Below are 22,570 nucleotides of genomic sequence, written 5' to 3' on the forward strand. Positions count from 1 at the left end.
AAAAGAGAAAGACTCTGTCTCAAAAATAAAACAAAAGAAGAAGAAAAAAGAAATGCTTCAAATGAATGAACTAAGCATCTGACTTAAAAGTTAAAATAAGAACAGCAGAATAAACCCCAAGATATTAAAAGGAATCAAATGTTAAGAACAGAAATTAGGGCCAGGCGCGGTGGCTCATGCCTGTAATCCCAGCAGTTTGGGAGGCCAAGGTGGGCAGATCATGAGGTCAGGAGATTGAGACCATCCTGGTTAACACAGGTGAAACCCCGTCTCTACTAAAAATACAAAAAAATTAGCCAGGCGTGGTGGTGTGCACCTGTAGTCCCAGCTACTCAGGAGGCTGAGGCGGGAGAATGGCATAAACCTGGGAGGTGGAGCTTGCAGTGAGCCGAGATCATGCCACTGCACTCCAGCCTGGGTGACAGAGCGAGACTCCATCTAAAAAAAAAGCACAGAAATTAATGACGTAGAAAACAAACCTAAATGGTTGGGAATGGTGGCTCACACCTGTAATCCTGCACTTTGAGAGGCCAAGGCAGGTGGATCACTTGAGACCAGGAGTTCAAGACCAGCTTGGCCAACATGGCAAAACCCTGTCTCTGCTAAAAAATACAAAAATAAGCCAGGCGTGGTGGTGGGCACCTGTAGTCCCAGCTACTCGGGAGGCTGAGGCAGGAGAATCACTTGAACCCAGGAGTTGGGAGGCTGCAGTGAGCTGAGATCACACCACTGTACTCCAGCTTGGGCAACAGAGTGAGATGCCATCACGAAAAAACAAAAAACAAAAAACAAACAAAAACAAAAACCGGAAAACAAACCTAAGTAGGGAAGAGAATCAAAGACAAAATATTATTTTTTGAAAGGACTAAAAATATTATAAAAATCTCTTACAAGTTTAAGACATAAGAGAGAGCACAGATAAACAATACTAGGGATGAAAGAAGGGACATAATTCTAGATTTTTCATAGAGTAAATGAATAATATTAAATATCACAAGACTGTTATAAGTGACTGTATGCCAATACATAAGAAGTCTTAAACAAAATTGCCAAATTCCTAGAAAAATACAATTTACTGAAGTTGACTCAAGAAAAAACAGAAAACCTGAAAGGTCCTATAATCACTTAATACATTAATTTAGTAGTTTAAAATCTTCCTATAAAGAAAACGTCTGTCCCAGATGACAATTCCAGATATGTGAATTTGGAATTCACCAAATTAATAGCCCAGCTCTCTCTGGGAGATGGTGGGATGAACCAAATCCTAATTTGGCTAAACACTCAAAGAACAAATCAGTTCAAACTTACCCAAATTTCTACTCCACAGTGGAGAAACACAGTCAACACTTACCAGTTTACCTTATTCGGTTAGCATAAGCTTGCTAATCAGATGATGACAGTACAATAAAGAAAACTTTCAAGTCAATTTTACCCATGAGCATAGATTTCAAGAATTCTTGAAAATTATTAGCACAGTGAATTCAGCAATAATAATAAAAAATACAGTACAGGCCGGGTGCAGTGGCTCACGCCTATAATCCCAGCACTTCGGAAGGCCGAGGCAGGTGAATTGCCCGAGCTCAGGAGATTGAGACCACCTGGGCAACATGGTAAAACCCGTCTCTACTAAAAATACAAAAAATTAGCCAGGTGTGGTGGCGGGCGCCTGTAGTCCCAGCTACTTGGGAGACTGAGGCAGGAGAATCTCTTGGACCCTGGAGGCAGAGGTTGCAGTGAGCTGAGATCGTGCCACTGCACTCCAGCCTGGGCTACAGAGTGAGACTCCATCTCAAAGAAAAAAAAACAAAAACAAAAAACCCCAGCATATTATGATGAAGTTATGTTTATCTTATGAATGCAATTCCTATTATTAGGAAATTAATTAATATAATTAATTCCATTAACAGCTTAAAGAAAAAACACATAATCATTGCAATAGGACCTGGGTGACATCAAGCACTATCGTTCGCCTGGTTGAGGTTTGGGAGACTTTACAACTTATACTGTGGGCAGGAGATAGTGGAGGGGCCCCGTCTATGGGAATCGGGTGGGAAACTGAGAAGGGTGTGCATGGAAGTGGCAATGATTGTGAATCTGGCTTTGGAAAAAATAGGATAGGAGGTAGTACTCTACGCGCCCCCTTCCTGCTTTTTGGGGCCTGGAGAGGAAACCCAAGTTATCTAAATGGCTTGACTCTTCCTCTCCCTCTGCCCACACCCACCCCCATCTCGCTATCTCACTGTAAGTCTCTTCTGTGATTATTCTCACCTGGGGGATGCAACCTCCAAAGCCTACAGTGGCCAGACAGGTGGCAAAAATGTATAACGTGGGCTGAGTGTAAAAAATATTAGATATTACACACTTTACATATAATGCATTTTGGTTGCATGCTTCTTAAAAATTGCCTTCTGTCACCTGAAGAAAATTGTTTCTGATTTTTTTTCTTCAAATAGGCAGACTTCTCTGCCCAGCTTTCTTTCCTGCACACTTGATGGGGCAAGGAAATACTCCCTCGCAGTAAAAAGCACATCAGTGAAGCCCAGTGCTCGACAGCAGCTGACCTGGGCCCCCAGAGCTGGGGATGCAGCAGGGAGCGGTGAAGCTTGTAGCAAACTGAAGAGTGTGTGTCCCAATCCGAAGGCACAGCCCAGATGTAGTTCAAGGCAATTTTTGTCATCTTAAAAAACGGGCCTGGGGAGAATCCACAGAGTTTGGTGATGAGTTGGATGGGAGATGTGGGGTTAAGGAGCTCAGAGAAGTTTTGGGAGATGCCAGGTTTCAGGCTGGGGGTCTTTGTGCAGTGGTGCCTCCTACTGGCAGAAGACAGAGAGGGAAGGGCAATGGCTTTGGACAAACTGAGTTTGCAACTGGCTGTAGGACATCCTGGGGGCTGTCGTGGGTGGGTCAGGGCTCCGGGAGGCAGCCCATTCTCTCTGGAAGACGGTGGGACGAACCAATACGGCCTCTGAGTCTGACTGCGTCTACCTCAGGCAAATTGCGTCAGCCTCTGGAGTCTCCTTTTCTTCTGGACGGAGGCAGTGATACCATGAAGCCTCCACTTCTGTGAAATGGAGACTTGGACCCGGTCAGTGGTTCCATGCTCCTTTTGATTATTCGCCGCACCCCAGCCTGGCAGAGGCACTCGATGTTATCCGGAGCCTGGGCTGCCTGGGTGGGGACACAAGCCTCCATATCACAGAAGAAGTGGAGTCTTTCATGCACCAAGGCAGCGGAGGGGGCAGGACACAGCCTGGGCCCCTCGCAGACCCTAGAGGTCCCCGACGTGGCCCCTTCCTCCTCTGAGCCTTGCTGGCTGCAAGCGCCCAGTCGTTCTCAGCAGGGATGGGAGAAGCCTCAGTGCGAAGCCCGGCGATGGCCGGGGCGCTGCTGCCCTCGTGTGGCCGACATGGAGAGGTGCCGGCTATGATGAGCAGGGAGTGATTTTCTGGCGAAACGCGGCCGCACGGCTCTCCCTGCAGCTGACTCTCCCTGTTGACCGGGGTTTGATTCCAGCACTGCCCAGCTGGAACCCAGCACTGCGTGACACTGGGAATGTCTTTCTCTTTTCTGGGCCTCAGTTTCCCCAGCTGGAAAATGATGGAAGCAGGGGTTTTATGGGGGCTAAGTGAAGTCACGGATGTGAGAGTACCAAGCATTGTGCAAGGTGGTTGGTGCATGCACGGTCCAAATTTGCCCATCCAGTCTTTCTTTCTCTTTCTTTCTCTTTCTTACTCTTTCTTTCTTTCTTTCTTTCTTTCTTTCTTTCTTTCTTTCTTTCTTTCTTTCTTTCTTTCTTTCCTCTCTCTCTCTTTCTTTCCTTCTTTCTTTCTTTTCAGAGTTTCGCTTTTGTTGCCCAGGCTGGAGTTCAATGGTGCTATCTCAGCTCACTGTAACCTCCGCCTCCCGGGTTCAAGTGATTCTCCTGCCTCAGCCTCCCAAGTAGCTGGGACTACAGTCACACGCCATCACACCCAGCTAATTTTTTGTATTTAGTAGAGACACGGTTTCAGCATGTTGGTCAGGCTGGTCTCGAACTCCTGACCTCAGGTGATCCACCCGCCTCAGCCTCCCAAAGTGCTGGGATTACAGGAGTGAGCCACTGCGCCTGACCTGCCCATCCATTATTCATCCATCATCTGGGGAGGCTGACATGGGCCAGCCTGGGCAGCCATCTCCATCAGGGCTAACTCTGTGAGCACCAATTCCCCCGAGGCACTCTGCCCTCTGCTGACGGGATCATCTCGTCTTACCTGCCACCACCTGGGAGGCAGGTGTCACCGACATCCACATGGGAATGAGACAGGACAGCAGTGGGTGAGTGAGGTGACCTGTCCAAGGGCATAAGGCTTTGAAAACAGCAGTGGTGGGTTGGGACCTGGACTCGAACCTAGCCTGTCTTTTCCACCACTTTTAGAGAAGTGCAGGACTCACACGCAGGAGGGCTTTGGATTCCAGCTCAAGGAGGGTCTGCAGGTTACAGTGAGGGCCCGAAACTCAGACAGGGAGGGGTCCTGCCCAGCGGTCTGGCCCGCAGAGCCCTCCCAGCTGCCCATGGATTGCATCACTGTCCCAAGGGGAGACAGGGCTGTCCTGCCGGCTGCCTCTTTGAGTCACCATGTGGCCAGGGAGTCCTGCTGGCCTCCACAGTCGCCGCCAAACCATTTTGGCCTTGGTCTTTCAAAGCCAGGTCATTTTGGGAAAACTGAGGACATCCAGCACCCATGGGGGGGCGTGTGTGTCTCTGCACTGGCTTATGAAGGGAGGTGGGTGGGGAGAGTTAGAGTGCTTCGATCAACCTTGACCTTTAGACCATCCGGTCTGACCTCTCATTATATAGACAGGCAGGGAAACTGAGGCCAGGGAGGAGATGGCAATTTGTAGGGGGCCCAGGCATGCTACGTTTTACTGCAGGCCCCTCTTCTGTCATGAAGGATGGTGGGCTTGTTTGCTGAAAAGGGAGGTGAGCAGAGGGAGAGGAAGGTGGTCTCTCGGGGACAGTGTCTGAGGACTCCGTTCTGTCTGCTTGTCGTTTTAGACAAGGGAGTCTGCAGCTCTTGCAGGGGGCCTGGTGTAACCCCTAGCAGTGGTTGCAACTTGCTGAAACCAGCCTTTGGGGAAAGAGCTGCTCCCTGGACCCTTGTGAGGGAGGGAGTTGGAGGCTATTTCTGCAAACTGGCAGTGGGTCTACCGGGGACCCTGCACCTTCCCAGCCTCCTGGGGCCTGGACGACCCGGGTCCCTATCTGAGCCCCACCTTCTCTTGCTGTGTGATATTAGGGGAGTCACTGCACCTCTCTGAGCCTCCTGTGTAATATAGCAATGAATCCTACCTTGGAGAACTGGTGAGGAGATCATCTTTTTTTTTTTTTTTTTGCCTTCAAGCACTTTTTTTTTTTTTTTTCTTTTTTATTGATCATTCTTGGGTGTTTCTCGCAGAGGGGGATTTGGCAGGGTCACAGGACAATAGTGGAGGGAAGGTCAGCAGATAAACAAGTGAACAAAGTTCTCTGGTTTTCCTAGGCAGAGGACCCTGCGGCCCTCCGCAGTATTTGTGTCCCTGGGTACTTGAGATTAGGGAGTGGTGATGACTCTTAACGAACATGCTGCCTTCAAGCATCTGTTCAACAAAGCACATCTTGTACCGCCCTTAATCCATTCAACCCTGAGTGGATACAGCACATGTTTCAAAGAGCACAGGGCTGGGGGTAAGGTCACAGATCAACAGGATCCCAAGGCAGAAGAATTTTTCTTAGTACAGAACAAAATGAAAAGTCTCCCATGTCTACCTCTTTCTACACAGACACGGCAACCATCCGATTTCTCAATCTTTTCCCCACCTTTCCCCCCTTTCTATTCCACAAAACCGCCATTGTCTTCATGGCCCGTTCTCAATGAGCTGTTGAGTACACCTCCCAGATGGGGTGGTGGCCGGGCAGAGGAGCTCCTCACTTCCCAGTAGGGGCGGCCGGGCAGAAGCGCCCCTCACCTCCCGGACGGGGCGGCTGGCCGGGCGGGGGGCTCACACCCCCACCTCCCTCCCGGATGGGGCGGCTGGCCGGGCGGGGGGCTGACCCCCCCACCTCCCTCCCGGACGGGGCGGCTGGCCGGGCAGAGGGGCTCCTCACTTCCCGGTAGGGGCGGCCGGGCAGAGGCGCCCCTCACCTCCCGGACGGGGCGGCTGGCCGGGCGGGGGGCTGACCCCCCCACCTCCCTCCCGGACGAGGAGGGAGGACGCTCCTCACTTCTCAGACGGGGTGGCTGTCGGGCGGAGGGGCTCCTCACTTCTCAGATGGGGCGGTTGCCAGGCAGAGGGTCTCCTCACTTCTCAGACAGGGCGGCCGGGCAGAGACGCTCCTCACATCCCGGACGGGGCGGCAGGGCAGAGGTACTCCCCACATCTCAGACGATGGGCGGCCGGGCAGAGACGCTCCTCACTTCCCAGATGTGATGGCGGCCGGGAAGAGGCGCTCCTCACTTCCTAGATGGGATGGCGGCCAGGCAGAGACGCTCCTCACTTTCCAGATGTGATGGCGGCCGGGAAGAGGCGCTCCTCACTTCCCAGATGTGATGGCGGCCGGGCAGAGACGCTCCTCACTTTCCAGACTGGGCAGCCAGGCAGAGGGGCTCCTCACATCCCAGACGATGGGCGGTCAGGCGGAGACGCTCCTCACTTCCCAGACGGGGTGGCTGCCAGGCAGAGGCTGCAATCTCGGCACTTTGGGAGGCCAAGGCAGGCGGCTGGGAGGTGGTTGTAGCGAGCCGAGATCACGCCACTGCACTCCAGCCTGGGCGCCATTGAGCACTGAGTGAACGAGACTCCGTCTGCAATCCCGGCACCTCGGGAGGCCGAGGCTGGCGGATCACTCACGGTTAGGAGCTGGAGACCAGCCCGGCCAACACAGCGAAACCCCGTCTCCACCAAAAAAATACGAAAACCAGTCAGGCGTGGCGGCGCGCGCCTGCAATCGCAGGCACTCGGCAGGCTGAGGCAGGAGAATCGGGCAGGGAGGTTGCAGTGAGCTGAGATGGCAGCAGTACCGTCCAGCTTCGGCTCGGCATCAGAGGGAGACCGTGGAAAGAGGGGAGAGGGGAGAGGGGAGAGGGGGGAGGGGAGAGGGGAGAGGGGAGAGGGGAGAGGGGAGAGGGGAGAGGGAGCTCTATCTACCACACAGTCTTCCAAGCACTTTTTAACAAAGCCAGGAGATCATCTTAAAACGTGCTCCGTTCTCTCCTTCTCCACTAAGCGTGATTGTGCTTGCAATTAAATGGTTCTTTGTGTAATAAGTTGTTTAATCTCAGCCGCCAGTCCTCAGAGCCTGCAGAGACCATGAATATCTTGTTGGTCACCATGTCAGTGGGCTGCCCCGCTGCACATTTGGGGAGTGAATGGAGATTTTAAGTCTGACACACCTCCAACATGTAAAAACGTCACGTCTGGGAAAAACACCTGAAACAGCTGTTGGGAGAAACTTGTGGGGAGGAGGATGTGGCGCCCCCGGCGGGAGCCCGGGACACATTGCCCAGGGCTGCAGACCCCTGTGCCCGTCTCAGTCTGGAAGGACCAAGGAGATGAGTGGGCACCAGCGTGCACTTCTCGCTCGCGTCCAGCAGGTGGCGCCCGCCCCCGCCCGCCGGCCAGTGGGGCCTGCAAGGAGGGGGGCTAGGCGGGAGGGCTCTGGGTGTTGTCAAGGTCGCCCCATCCCAGTGCATTCGTGTTTGGGGGTGTGTCTGCTCACAGCTCCCTGAAAGGAGCAGCGCACTTTTGTTCTTCCCTCTAGAGCCAGCTCCAGGTCGACAGCTTCAAGGGGGGCCCAGGTGGAAGTGACACCCCCTGGTTGGAGCCCGTCCCCGGGTCTGGCTGGGGCAGGTGCTGGAACGTGGGGGCCGGAATGTTGGCATGAGGCAGGGGAGGCCAGGAAGCCAGGGGTCCAGGGTGGGGGAAGGAGGGAGGAGCCATGGGTCACATGTTTCATTTGTTAAAACTGAATAAATGTATAAAAGTATAAAAGAATGCTTTTGAGGGGTAATTGGGTGCACCCGATAGGAAGGAAGGTGGAAAGAAATCTAAGCCGTACAAAAAGCATTCGGTAAAAACTAGGTCTCTTTGCTCCCTCCCTCCCCACCTCCCCACCCCAGAGGCCCCCAGAGGCCCCTTGGCTTCTGAAACATTCTTCCAGAGAATCTACCCAGGGGTGTGTGTGTTTGTGTGTGTGTGTGTGTGTGTGTCTGTGTGTGTGTGTGTGTAGGGGGTGCTGCAAAGAGCCTGTTTGCTATAATTGTGTGGGAAGAAATAGTTTCATCTTGAAAACCCCTTAGCCAGAAAGATTCGGGTCCTTCTAGAGAAAAACCTTCTAGGGAGTTTTTAGGGTGGGAGAAGCCGAGTGGGTTCCTTAGGGTCCGGGTCCCAGTGCTAGCACCCTTCACCAGGGGACAGTGCTTTGTAGTTTGCAAAGTCCCCTTTTGTGTTTTACACTTGAAATTGACTTTCGTCCTCCCAGCAGCTCAGGCTGGGGGTGTTAGGTTTCCCCATTGCACAGATGGAGACCAGGGCCAGAGAGATTAAGGGACAGCTACGTGCCACACAGCTGGTGACAGAGGCTAGAGTGCGGATCAGGGCATCCTGACCCCTCCACCTGCCATGGTGATTTTCCAGATGGTTAGGGGAAGGCCGGAGGAGTTGTAGGGTTGGAGGGGGGAATCTGGCCTGTGTTCCCAGGGAGCCGGTAGGCACCAATCAGCTGACCCTGCTTAATTTAAGCCCTTCAAACTTATGGGTTCCTAAAGCCACTTGGAGTCAGCCTTCAAAATGCTCTCCTGTTCTCCCTCCTCCTCCTTCTCCCTCCTCCCTCTTCCCCCTTGTCAGGAATCTGTAAGAAGAGGGGAGAGTGGATTATAATGGCCCCCCGCGGAACTCACCTGCCATGAAAGGGTGTTAAATAACACGCAATTTACATGTCTTCCCTGTAGGAAATTATAGAATCAGAGCTTTCAAATTAGCAATAGATTTTTCTAATTGAATCTCTTTCCCGTATGGCAGGTGAAGTGAGAAATGATCAGGTAGTTCAGTTTCCCCTGCAAATGGACCACCAGACAATTGAAGGAATTAAATGCTTATTAAAAGTGCAGGTAAAATTGATGTTATTTTCTGGGAAGTTTGTCTGCCTAAAGATATTGCAGGTGCATTTGTGTCCATGTGATCACTGTGTGACAAGATGGAGGGTGTCTGCACCCAAAGAGGAGAATGGTATGGAGGAAAGTGGATCTGGAAAACAGAAACTGGGGTGGGTCCTCCTGGGCCACCTCCCGCCTCTCCCACCAGCTCTTAGCTCAGAGCCAGGCTCTGGGCCTCGCTCTGGAGCCTCTCAGTCATTTTGACCTTTCTGAGCCTCAGTTTCTTCATCTGTAAAAGGTGACCATAGCATGGATATGGTTCATGTGAGGAAGGAACAAGACAAAGCCTGTGCAGTACTTAAACACAGTGCCCGGCACATAGTAGGTGTTCAATATACAAACATATCTCTATACTACCACTACTAATTCTTCTTCTTGTCATTGCTATTTGTTTGCCTGGTGGATTCATTGTCCACTGGTGCCAAATAAATTAGCACAATACTTGGAGGCTTACAGCAAAACACATTTATGATCTCCTGGTCTCTGTGGGGCAGGAGGCTGCACCGTGTCATCGGGTCCTTTGCTCTAGGGTCTTTTTTTTTTTTTTTTGAGACAGCGTCTTGCTCTGTCACCCAGGCTGGAGTGCAGTGGTGTGATCTTGGCTCACTGCAACTTCTGCCTCCTGGGTTCAAGCGATTCTCCTGTCTCATCTTCCTGAGTAGCTGGGATTACAGGTACATGCCACCATGCCTGGCTAATTTTTGTATTTTTAGTAGAGACAGGGTTTCACCATGTTGGCCAGGCTGGTCTTGAACTTCTGACCTCATGTGATCTGCCCACCCCAGCCTTCCAAAGTGCTGGAATTACAGGCATGAGCCACTGCGCCCAGCCAAGCTCTAGGGTCTTTGACAAGGCTACAATCAGGGTGGGAGAACAGGGTCTGCAGTCTCACCTGAAAGCACCACTGGGGAAGGATCTGCTTCCTAACTCACATGGTTCTGGCAGAATTCAGCTCCCTGCAGGCTGTTGGACTGGAGGACCTCAGCTCCTCAGCTCCTGGCCCCATGGGCCTCTCCACAATGGCAGTTGCTTCATCACTGCTGGCAAGATGGAGGCCATACACTTACATCACCTCATTGCAGAAATGACATTGTCCCATCACCTTTGGTGTACCCCATTGGCTAGAACCGAGTGCCCACACTCCAGAGGAAGTGTGTGACTACTGGGAGGCAGAGATTGCCGAGGGCCTCTTAGACTCGGCCCAACACAGTAATCACCAGGGGCCCAAGGCAGAAGTTTCGTCAGAAGAAAAGGTGGTACCTGAGCCGGTCATGGTTCCTTGCCAGGTGGGGTGACCCAAACCTTCATTCCTAACGAGTCTGGGCTCTTAGTCCTGCCTTAACAGGGTTGTTGTGGTTTCTGTTGACTTTTTTCCAGTCCTGATTCTGCCGTCAAGGACCTGGGCCCTCTCCAGACTCAGGGCACTTTGACCCTGGGGATGTCACTTTGACCCAAGCCCTGCTAGGTTGCTCTATACCTGTGATGCTCTTTGCTGCGGTGACTCAGCAGGACTCCTAGTCCTTTAGGGCAGGAGAAATCTCACTGGGAGAATCATCCACCTCAAACCAAACCTGCACCCAGGAAAACCTCTTGATTTTGATTAGAATCAAACCTTCCTAACCGAATTTAGCACTTATGACATCTGTCTCGGAAACATTGACCTTGGGAGAAAGCTATGGCTGGCAAAGGAAACCCACGGTGGCAGAAGCTAACTTGGGATGTGGCTGGAAACTGTTCGGAGGATGAAATCTTCAGTGGAAACGTCACAGGGGGAAATACGGATACCAGTGAAAATAAGTTCAGTGAAATGGAAATGAACATACAAATAATAAGTTAGAAACTGTTTGAAACACACTCGATAGAAGACCAGCCAAGGAACTAAATTCACGTAAGGAGCTTCCATCTGCAAAATACTTGCTCATGAAAAAGATACAATGCTGACAAAATTCTGATTAAAATTAAATGTGGCCAGGCGTGGTGGCTCACGCCTATAATCCCAGCACTTTGGGAGGCCGAGGCGGGTGGATCACCTGAAGTCAGGAGTTCAAGACCAGGCCTGGCCAAGATGGTGAAACCCCGTCTCCACTAAAAATACAAAAATTAGCCAGGCGTGGTGGTGGGTGCCTGTAATCCCAGCTACTCAGGAGGCTGAGGCAGGAGAATTGCCTGGACCCGGGAGGCGGAGGTTGCAGTGAGCTGAGATTGTGCCACTGCACTCCAGCCTGGGCAACAGAGGAAGACTCCGTCTCAAAAAAAAAAAAAAAAAAAAAAAAATTAAATATGATTCATAGACAAGGAGGAAGGCCTGGCCAGGAACCCCATTCTTCCTCGAGCCCACGTGCTGCCCCACCAAGCCCCGCTCCGTTCCCTCCAGTGCATGGGGCTCCCTGGGATCTGGCAGCTGTCCTGACCCAGGGATTGTCCCATTCCCAGGGAGAGGGACTTGATGGCAAACCCAGGGCTCCCCAGGTGTCATGGGGCAGATGCTCCCTTCCCAGGGCCCCTCAGGTAGGGGGATTGGGAGTGGGGTGCTCAGGGCCGGAGCAATAACCAGGGGCCTGGGGCGGAGATACAGGCACAGACACCAGGTGGCCCTGCTGGGGGCTCACGTATGAACATGCAAGTGCAAAAGCCCAGAGCAGGAGACAGTAGGTGCCCAGGCTCAGCCGGGGGTCACTGTGGGAGGGACCTTGCCAAACGGGGCAGCTTGAAGCAGCAAGGAATGAGTAAAGTCTGTAAAAGGAGGAGAGAGAGAGAGAGAAAGAGAACGAGAGAGAGAGAGAACAAGAGCACATGTATGTGTGCCGGAGTCAGTAGTGGGTGGGGAGGAATGATCATCAAGCCTTTACCATGTCCTTACCTGGCCTCTGTGATCTACTAGAGACCCCAAGACAGTCCCAGGTGGAAGGTATTATTATTTGCCATTTTACAGATGAAGATCCAGGCTCGGGGGGTCTCTGCTCCAAGCCTTCACGACAGGCAGGTCCTAAGCCTAGGTCTGTCTGTCTTTCTGTGTCTCCAAAACTCCCTCAAGAACATGGCCGTCAGGCCCGGTCTTCCTGTGGGATCCTTTCTTGGGATGAAATCTTCCCTCCCTCAAGTATCCCTCTAATGAAAAGCACCCTTGTCTTACCCCTGGAAACTCTCTTTCTCTATTTCTTCCTCCACCCCCCACCCTTGGCTTCACCCTCCTGTGGCCCTTTGTCCCAGGCCTCAGCCTCCAGGCCTTTCCCAACCTGGGCCGGGCCACTGCCACCCCTCTATTCCCCACTCCCCTTTCCCCTGCTGGGCCCCTCTCAGGAGGCCCCCGGTGAGGTCATCCCTGTGTCAACAGGAGCTGCACAATGGGGCCGGCCTCTTTCTGCTGAAGAGGGAGAATTGGGGTGGGGGAGAAAAAGGCAGGAGACTCTGCAATTACAGGGTCCACAATGGGGCCGTAGTCAAGGGGGCTGGACTGGGTGGCGGGGTAGGGGGGGGACCTCTGCTAATTAGAGCCGCTGCATGGGGACTCTGTGGTGGGGGAGGGGCTGTGGGCCAGGCAGGGCCTGGGAAGATCAGCCCAGGTGGGTCGTGACGTTCCTGGTTCAATTGTTCGTTCGTTCATCTGTACCGTAAATATTGCCTGAGCACCTACTATGTGTCAGGCACTGTGTGAAACACCAAGGACACAGCAGGGACCTCAGGGATGGGGCCCTACCCTGATGGAGCCAACCTCGTAGAGGGTAAGACAGAAAGTAAACAGATAAACACACACAACAGATAAATGTGTGCCAGACTTTCAAGACGAGTCGAGTGCCATGAAGGAAATAAAATATCATGAAATCTCAGAGCAGTAGGGGTGTGTGTGGGGTGGGGAAGCAATATTAGCAAGGTGATCAGGGTGGGCTTCTTGGAGGAGGTGATATCTGAGGTGAGATCTGGAAAGCAAGACATAGCAGCCATGTCACAACCGGGGGAGAAATGTTCTGGGCAGAGGACATAGCAGTTCAGTGCAAAGGCCCTGAGGCAGGAACACCCCTGGCATGTGTGAGACCAGAAACATGGTGGGTGTGGCAGGAGAGCAGTGGGTTGGGAAGAGGGGTGGATGGTGGAGAAGGGGAGCTGTGAACAGCTGTGGTGTCATGGAGCTGGCTCTCATCATGCATGACAGTCATCTGTGCATAGCTATTCCTGACACTGCTTAGGTTGGTAGCTTGTGGTAGCTTGAAATCGATAATAGTGGGAGTATTTACACCATGGAAATTGGCAGATGATACAAATCAGGGTTTCTTTATTTTTTTATTTTTGAGACAGAGTCTTGCTCTGTCACCCAGGCTGGAGTGCAGTGGCACAATCTCAGCTCACTGCAACCTCCGCCTCCTGGGTTCAAGCGATTCTCCTGCCTCAGCCTCTTCAGTAGCTGGGATTACAGGCATGCACCACCACACCTGGCTAATATTTGTATTTTTAGTAGAGACAGGGTTTCACCATGTTGGCCAGGCTGGTCTCAAACTCCTGACCTCAGGTGATGCACCCACCTTGGCCTCCCAAAGTGCTGGGATTACCGGCGTGAGCCACCGGGCCTGGCCAAATCAGGGTTTCGAGCGAGATGGTGGGAGACAGAGAATGCATAGATGTGTAAGAGCATTTTTTCTCTACTATTCACAAATCCAAGGAGTGAAGGGCTAATGAGACTGACATTAATGAAGCTTCTACTGTGTGCTGACACCTCCTAGACCCCTTCATGCACCTTTCCCATTTAATTCTTGCAAAGAGGTCCAGAGAGGTTAAACAGCATGACCAAGGTGGCCCAGCTCTTACATCAGGGAGTCAGCTCTTGAACTTATGTGTGCCTGACCCCCTCACCAGGCTCTTCCCACTTTGCCAGGCCTTTTTGCTCCCACATCCACCCTTCTTCATAAGCCAGCTGCATGCTACAGCACTCAAGAAAGCCTTTCTCATGTAAGAGCTGGTGTGGGGGACCTGGACGTGGCAATGATAACAGGCACAGCTCATTTCCATTGAGTGCTTACCACCTGCTTGCTGCTGCTGGAACTCCATCTTGGGTACTTTTTTCCACAGTCCTGTGGCACAGGGCCTGATGTTATCAGCCTCATTTTACAGATGAAGAAACTGAGGCTCAGAGAGGATGCCAGGCCTCCCCTAGGTGCCATGGTTCTCACCACACAGATGAGGGAATGAGGCTGGATCCCAGCTCCTCCTGAATCGCAGGCAGCCTTGGCCAGCAGGCTGCTGGGCTTTCTCTGCCTCCCTTCTTCTTCCTGCTTGTTCCAAGATCTGTCATCCTGCCAAGCGCTGGGGCTTACGGCAGTTGAGACGAGAGTTGGGTCTTGGGGAAATTCTGGGCAGGAGAATGCTGGGGGGGGGGCTCTGAGAGCAGAGGGGGCTCCTTGTGGCTGCCTCCCACCCCAGCCGCTCAGCGTGGATAGTAGAGGTGACCTTGGTACAGACATGGAGTTTCACCAGCCTGGAAGGGAGGGCCTGGATGCCAGGGGCTGGTGATGTTGTCCCTGTTTCTAGCTCTGCCCAGCACGGCTCCAGCCCAGTGTGGAGGGGTCCGATGGGGCTGAAGCCTTGGGAAACTCGAAGGCCTCTCAGTGGAGGGGACAGCTGGCCCAGACATGTGGACCAGTGGGAGGGATAGCTGTCCTGGCTCTGCCTGAGATGGGACCCCAGGGCTGCCGGCCTCCTAAGGGACAGAGACATTGGGATCGGCCCTGGTGAGCCCTGGGTAGGTCCTCGGGAAGCCACCTCCTGACCACAGTAAAGCACTATGCCCTCCTCCTTTCACCCGGGCTTGGTGGGTCAAATCCAGGCTCTACCCGGCCTGGTGGCTCAGGTGCGATTTCCTCTTGTATTCCAGGGGTCTGGCAACAGTCATCTCTCAGGGGTTGTGAGGATGAAGGCAGGTGTGTAAGGCACCCTCACCCTCCTCTGGGCCCACAGTTCCTGGCACCTCCCGTGGTCCCAGCACAGTGATGACAGTGAGGTACCACCAACTGTCACCTGCGGAGTTCACAGGCTGTGCTGGGCGCTTTTCTTTCTTTCTTTCTTCTTCTTCTTCTTTTTTTTTTTTTTTTTTTTGAGACAGAGTCTTGCTCTGTCGCCCAGGCTGGAGTGCAGTGGCACGATCTTGGCTCACTGCAAGCTGCGCCTCCCGGGTTCATGCCATTCTCCTGCCTCAGCCTACCGAATAGTTGGGACTACAGGCGTCTGCCACCACGCCCAGCTAATTTTTCTTTGTATTTTTAGTAAAGACGGGGTTTCACCATGTTAGCCAGGATGGTCTCGATCTCCTGACCTCATGATCTGCCTGCCTCGGCCTCCCAAAGTGCTGGGATTACAGACGTGAGCCACCGCGCCCAGCTGGATACTTTTCTAAATGCTCTACTGCCCTGACTTATTTAATCCTCATGCTGGCCCTGCGAGGTGGAGACTAAGATTGGCATCTTCCCATTTTACAGATGAAGGAGAAAGGGGCCCGGAGCCGCACAGTGATTGCCCGAGGTCACCACCCGGCCCCTGAGTGGTGGGGCTGGGCGCCTGGCTCAGAGCCTAAGGTCCTGGCCTCTCTTCCAGGTTTCTGTTTCGCCCCCTAGGCAGAAGCTGCTCCTTCACCTCCACCACTGGCAGGAGCAGAGAGGCCCAAACCAGGGCTGCTTGTCAAAGGGATGAGGGAGGCCTGGAATGGCCTTTGCTGGGGCGGCGCGCACAGTGATTAGAGTCTGGGGTGATGCGGCAGGCAGGGAGGTGAGGACAGAGAGAGTGGGGAGCTGATGAGGCTGGGGGTGGTGGGCCCTTGGCTGGGGCAGGGCCTGGGGCAGGAAGCAGGATCTGTCCTGCATCTCTGTTAAGAGCCGGGCTGCTCAGCAGCAGGCGCCATGGCAGCCGAATCCCAGGCAGGAGGAAGCAGCCTGCGGAGGGTGAGCAGGCACCAGCGGCTGCCCTGTAGCAAGGGCACTCCGCCACCACTGCACACGGCACAGGCTGAGCGCTGGGGGCAAATACAGCTCAGCAATGCTCCGCGCTGCAGGTGGCAGCAAGAACCCCTGGGGCTGGGGGCAAACACTGGGCCTGGCACCTGGGCGTCTGCACCTCCCTGAAGCTGAATCCACGGCACAATCTCTGCTCAGCCTCTGTTTGCAGTGTAAACACCCGCTTTCCTGTGCGGGCCGCCTGGTCCTGCCCGCCCTCCCTCACTGCGAGGGGTGCAAGGAGAGGGGCGTCCACTTGGCTCCTGCAGTGTCCTGGGCCCATGGGTGGCTGTGTTTGAACGTGAGCTTCAGATGGGCTGTTTGTGTGGCACCAATGACTGCCGCCAAAGAGAGGGAGAAGGCTGGGACCACGTTGGGACTGGTCAGCCTGGAGGGTGCAGACACAGGCCAAGGGCTAGCGACAGCCTGGAAAACTGGCATGGTGTGGGCACAGTAAGTAGAGGGCATGGTGCAGACGAAGGCAGGGAACCAGGAACTCAATCCTGGATCACATTTATAGGAAATATCAGGACCCTGGAGTGAGCGATGTGAGGCTGGGCTCTGCACTGGATCACCTGTGCCTCTTTTGCTGGTGCTGAGCTCAATACCTGACATAAACAGGGGCCCTCGCTCTCCAGGCAACTATCCAAAGGGGGGCCCCTTAATCCTCATCTTCCTGGGAGATGGGCATAGAAAGCCCATTTTGCAGATGAGGAAACTGAGGTTTTGACATGGTGTCCAGACTTGCCCAAGGTTGTGCAGGGGGCAGGTGGCAGGTGGCAGAGTCAGAACGGGAATCTTGGTCCAACAAGCGCCAAAGCTCCCACAATAGTCCTGGAATTGCCCTCGTTGAGAACTCAAGTGCCCACTGCCTCCTTCCTGAGGTTGCTGGTGTGCAGGGCTGCCGGTGTGCAGGGTTGTTGGTGTGCAGGGCTGCCGGTGTGTGGGGCTGCTGGTGTGTGGGGTTTCCGGTGTGCGGGGCTGCTGGTGTGCGGGGTTGCTGGTATGTGGGGTTGCTGGTTTTGGCTTTCTAGTGAGTGTGGTTGCTGTTCTCTGGAGTTCATTTGCTGGTGGTGACCAGAGTGGGCATCTGCCCAGGACATCCGGGGCTTGGCAGGAGCTGACCTCACCTGAGGCCTCCATGTGAGAGCTGGGGCACCTGCAGGCTGGGCTCTTCCTGGCCTCCCCAGGCCGGGCTAAAGAGGGCATCATGGTCAAGCAGAGGTCTGGCTCAGGCCCCTGGAAGGAGGGCCAAGGCCTGAGGAGAGGAAGTCTAACCAGTCTCCCCCACTATGGCCATGACATTCACTGGAAGTAGCAGTTGGGACGTGGTTGGGGCCAGGAAGAGAGGCTGGACACCAAGGTCCTGATCCTGGTCCCAGCTCTGCCACGGATGTGCCCCTTGGATGAGCTGCTTCCTCTCATTTTCCATCTGTCAAATGTGGATGACCTTGGCTTTGCTAGGTGGCCCTGGGAACACAGCACAGCCATTTCCCAACACATTTCAGACAGTGGTCTCTTCTAGCCAAGGAAACCTCTGCCCCCGATGGACACTGGGGTCATTATTCTCAACATAATGGAGGATCGCTCCCGAGTGCTGGAGACTCAGAGGCATAGGGAGATGCCTCATTTTTGGGGGGATGTCTCCCCTTCTTATCACCATCATCCTAGCCCCCATGGGGACCCTCTCCTCAAGGTCCCCTATGACCTCCCATTGCTAAGTCCAAGTTCTCCTACAGGACCTGGTCTCACCCCTCCCTGTTCTCCCCGCACTCCTTCCTCTGCACCCTTCTCCTGGATTTTGGGTTCCTCAGGACCCAGTCCTGGCCCCCTCTCTTCTGGCCATTTCCTATAAGATCCTGACTACTCCCATGGCCTCCTGGGCCACCTGTGTCACTGCCAGTCACCCCTAAGTCCCCGATCAAAGCTCAGGCCTCTCTCCTCGTGGCCCCTGCCCTCTAGCCAGCTCTTCCGTGTACCCCACAGAACCTCATGCTCAAATGTTTCCAACTGAACTCTTCATCCTCCCCCTAGCTGGCTTCTTGCCCTCGATCCCCCCATCTCACCCAGCGAGCCCCACTGGGTGTCCTGGAGCCCAGGCCGGTGGCTCCTCTCCCTCTACCTGCCCTCAGTGGCCTGGGTTCAGCTGTTCACCCTCTATCTCTCCCTGTCCACTCCCTCCCTCCTCCCAATCGTCTCCTGGGCTCTTATTACCAGTGTCATTGTTGGAAACAGGGGTCTCTCATGTCTGTCTTGCTGCATGGACCGAAGTCTGTCGGCCGCCTCGGGGGTCCTCTCCATTGGGACATTACCCTACTTCCTCTCCACCAGGGCACACCTGGTACACACCTCCATTGGGGACCTACCACACCTCTTCTTCCTCCTCTTCACCAGGGCACATGTGGCTCCCTCCCACTGCAGGGCCTTTGTCTGGGTTGATCCAGAGACGCAAGGACACAGTGCCTAGGGACCTTTCCTTGGGGGCCTGTCCACCTCCCGCCTGTAAAATGGGAAGCTGCCTGTAGGTGACTGCCACGCCCACAGACTCTTTCTTCTCTGGGACTGGCCAGACTCCCTCCAGATGGCCCCACCCCTGCCATGGCTGATTGGTCCAGGCTGGACACGTGACCCAAGTGAAACCCAATGGGATTGTCTCCTGTGATTCTGAACCCGGGGAGGAGACCTGGAGCCTAGAGGTGGCAGCGACTTGGGAGCCGCGTGGGCCTGTCTGTTCCACCCACTGCCTTCTTGCCCCTTCCTTCAACCTATGGCCCCCTCAGAGGACATAGGTTTTTTCCTTAAACTCCTCGGACGAGGTTCCTGTGGCAGCCGAGAGAGTCACCCAGCCGGGGGTGCCTTCCCCGCCTGCGGGGGAGCCCCAGGCGGCCCACACAGTCTCGTGGTGGTCGGGCCTGGCCACGTGTGCTCCTCGGTCCCCATGTGGCCCCAGCAGGGCGCCCGCCTTCCTCCCAGGGCTTCCTCCCCCAGGAGGGATAGCAGGAAGGCAGGCAAGGACAGGACCTGAGTCCACACCTCGTCCGCGGTCACCTGCCTGACCAGGAAGAAGGGGAGGGGACAGGAGTGATTCCACGGAGGTCACCTGGGAGCTGGGGCTGGGCGACCCCAGGGCTGGATGACCTCAGGGCTGGGTGACCTCAGGGCTGGGTGACCCCAGGGCTAGGTGACTTCAAGGCTGGGTGACCTCAGGGCTGGATGACCTCAGGGCTGGGTGACCCCAGGGCTGACTATTGGCGGAGCACCTGGGGTGGGTGCCATGGGCACCTGAGAGGGAACTTTGACCTGAGTGGAGGTCAGAACCCTCCTCTGAGGAAGTGCCCCACCCCACTGAGCTCTCAGAGGCTGGTGGCAGGTTGAACAGGGGACTATGCCAGCAGAGGGACTGCCTTTCAGAGACTTTGGATCATCACCACGATGGGTTGATTTTACAAATTTAGCCACTGTCACCGGAGGCCTGGTCGAACTTCAGAGTTTCTTCTCCAGCATCAGTTTCTTGGTTTGTAATGGGGAGGGCTGGATCCCTCTGCACTGATACTCCTATGGCATGGCTGCGGGAGGGGCGCCCATCCTGCTGGCCTGGTGGCTGTGGAGCGGCCGAAGGTGGCGTGTGCCAAAGCTGCTGCTGGTGCTCCCTCTGGCTGCCTTGGGGCGATGACAGGAGCTGACGGCTTGGCAGCAGCTCCCAGGGAGGCAGCAGCCGGGCTGGCGGCGGGTGGTGGCGGTGGTGGGAGGGGGCTTCTGGGGAGAACAAAGCACTGAGGATGCTGGGCTCCAGGGGCGACAGAGGAGTGGGGGATGGGGGCAGGGTTCTGGAGTGTGTGGCCCACAGGGAGGCCATGGCATGGGTGTGTGTGTGGGTGTAGGATTTGGAACCCACCTCGTGGTTGTGTGAGCCCAGGCAGGTCACTTAGCCTCTCTGGGCCTCAGTTTCCACAGTTGTACAATTGGAACAATACCATCATTACATTATTGTATCCCCAGTGCTGAGAGTAGTGAGTGGCACAGAGTAGGCATTCACTGAATTTTTCTGGAGTCAACAAATCAATAGGTTTGATGGAAGATGGAACTGGCTAATTCACGCTCAGCTCAGTGATGGGCACATGTTCGTTCTAGAGAAGCAGTATCTTTGTTATTGCTGCTGTGATTGTTTATCAAGGGTGCAGAGGACTGAGTCAGCATGGAGTCCCAGGGCAGGAGAAGAAAGTTGGTCAGTGCATCTGGATGAGGCTGGACTCTGGGACCAGACCATGGAGACTTGAGGGCCACAGCCAGAAGGCTGAGAGTGGGGGAGCGGCCCATATGCCAGGAGTGAGCAGGATGAGGTATGAGCAAGACCACACTAGACACCGGGGAGAACGTTGGTGGCCCTGGCCTGGCCTGAGGAGGCAGGGAAGCAGAGAGGGCACCTGCGATGGCTGTTTAAGGAAACTCAGTTGAGGAGGTGGATGAGATGGGGCAGGAGTGGGAGGGTGAGGTGGGAGGGACAGAGGCCTGTTTCTTAGGTCAGGTGATGTGAGCAAGTATGAATGCAGATGGAGAGGGGTGGGTGCACCAGGCGTACCTGAAGGTGTGGAGAAGTGGGGTACCAAGTAGAGGGCTCTTGAGGGAGGCAGACACTGGAGGGGAGAGAGGAGTTTCAGGAAGGGCTGCAGCTTAGGATTTAGGCTGGTGAGGGTTTCCTTGGTTCAGTGAGATACAAAGTATGCTCGTCTTCAAGGCAGAGAACTGGAGACCCCAGGAGCTGTGAGGAGAGGAAGGTCTGGGGAGAGATGGCAGTGTGGAGGTGGCAGAGCCCTGCTGGACCACAGTGTGGCCCTGGTCAGCTCCAGATCCAGCCCTGCAGGGACGTAATTGCCTCTGGAAGCCCAGTGGGTCTTTCACAGGGAGATACCAGCTTCTGTGGTAAGCTTTGAGATAACCATCCAAACTTCCAGCTGCCATTTTGCCTGTGGGGCACAGGTTCTGGGGGCACCCTGCAAGGCTGGCAGTCCCCAGGGCTCCATTGCATTTTGGGGAAACTGAGTGGTGGACACTGGGGTGGGGACAGGGAGCAGGAACTCCAGGCCTGGCCTGGTGTGGAGGCTGCTTTACCAGTTTGCTGTATACATGGGTCAGTTCACCTCTTTGTTCACTTATATGCCCAAAGATTGCCAAAAGTTCCTTCCAGTCTAATACTCTGGGATTCTGGGCCAGTTTCTGGTCTGTCACAGCTGAATAAGAGTGCAAGGGCAGGAGTGGAATGTTCAGACTGCTCCAAGAGGACCTTGGCCCAGGTAGGAGTGGCGAGTGGATATCGTTTCTAGGGCCAAGCCCTCAGAGTGGCTGCCTGGAGCCCTGTGCAAGGATTCTAGTTTAATAGGAAAGAGTTCTGTGATTGATTAGTGTTATCTACTGTATCCTGGTTTAATAGGAAAGAGTTCTGTGGTTGATTAGTGATGTCTGCTGCGGACACGCAGTGGGAGGTATAGAGCTTGAGTAGTTTCTGCACTGCCCCTGCCTGGGCTTTTTCTTTTGCTAGTGGCACTAGAATTGGGTGCCACTCCAGCCCTACCAGAGACTCAAGGTGTGACCTTGGGTAAGTCCATTCTTCCAGCCCAATTCTGTCATCTGTAAACTGGAGATAATACTGCCATCTTTCCTGGTGGTTATGAGGATTAAATGCATAATTTGTGCAGAGTGACCAGCTCAAGGGGGATGCTCAAACATAGCAGCTTTGATCTCTGTGAGTGGTTTGCAGGGTCAGGGCGGTCAGGGGAGTATAGGGATGGGAGTCAGGAGGGAGGCCAAGTGCTGTCCCCTTGGGTGATGGCCTGGGGACTGCACATGCACACATACCTTTCTCCTCCCCTCTGCTGCCTGCAGAGTGGTGTCAGGGAGTGGAAGTATGTGGAGGTTGGGGTCATGCAGATCTGGGCAGGGTTGCAATGTACCCTTGGCCAAGTCTTTCAGTGCCTCTGACCTCACTTGACTCATTGGCAAAATAGATGCTTTCCTGATGAATTAGATAGTAAAGTTTATCAGCAGCCTCTGCAGCCTCAGGTAATAGGCATTAACAATCCTGGACAGAAAACATAAAAGTTTCTTTTCAGTCTTGCCCTCACACCTTGACCTCCTCTTCAGGAGCCATTTATCCTTTCCTGGAATCTGAGGAGAGAGTATTTCCTCTCCCACACTTCCTTCTTCTTCAGCATGGGTCTCAGTTTTCCTATTTGTACAGTGGAGGAATAGAGTGGGGTTGGAGAAGGTCACTGAGGTCCCCACCAGGTCTAACTTCATTCTTTTTTTTTTTTTTTTTGAGACGGAGTCTCACTCTGTTGCCCAGGCTGGAGTGCAGTGGTATGATCTCAGCTCACTGTAACCTCTGCCTCCTGGGTTCAAGTGATTCTCGTGCCTCAGCCTCCTGAGTAG

This window comes from Pan troglodytes, chromosome 23 (genome assembly GCF_028858775.2).
Source record: "Pan troglodytes isolate AG18354 chromosome 23, NHGRI_mPanTro3-v2.0_pri, whole genome shotgun sequence".
Classification (NCBI taxonomy): domain Eukaryota; kingdom Metazoa; phylum Chordata; class Mammalia; order Primates; family Hominidae; genus Pan; species Pan troglodytes.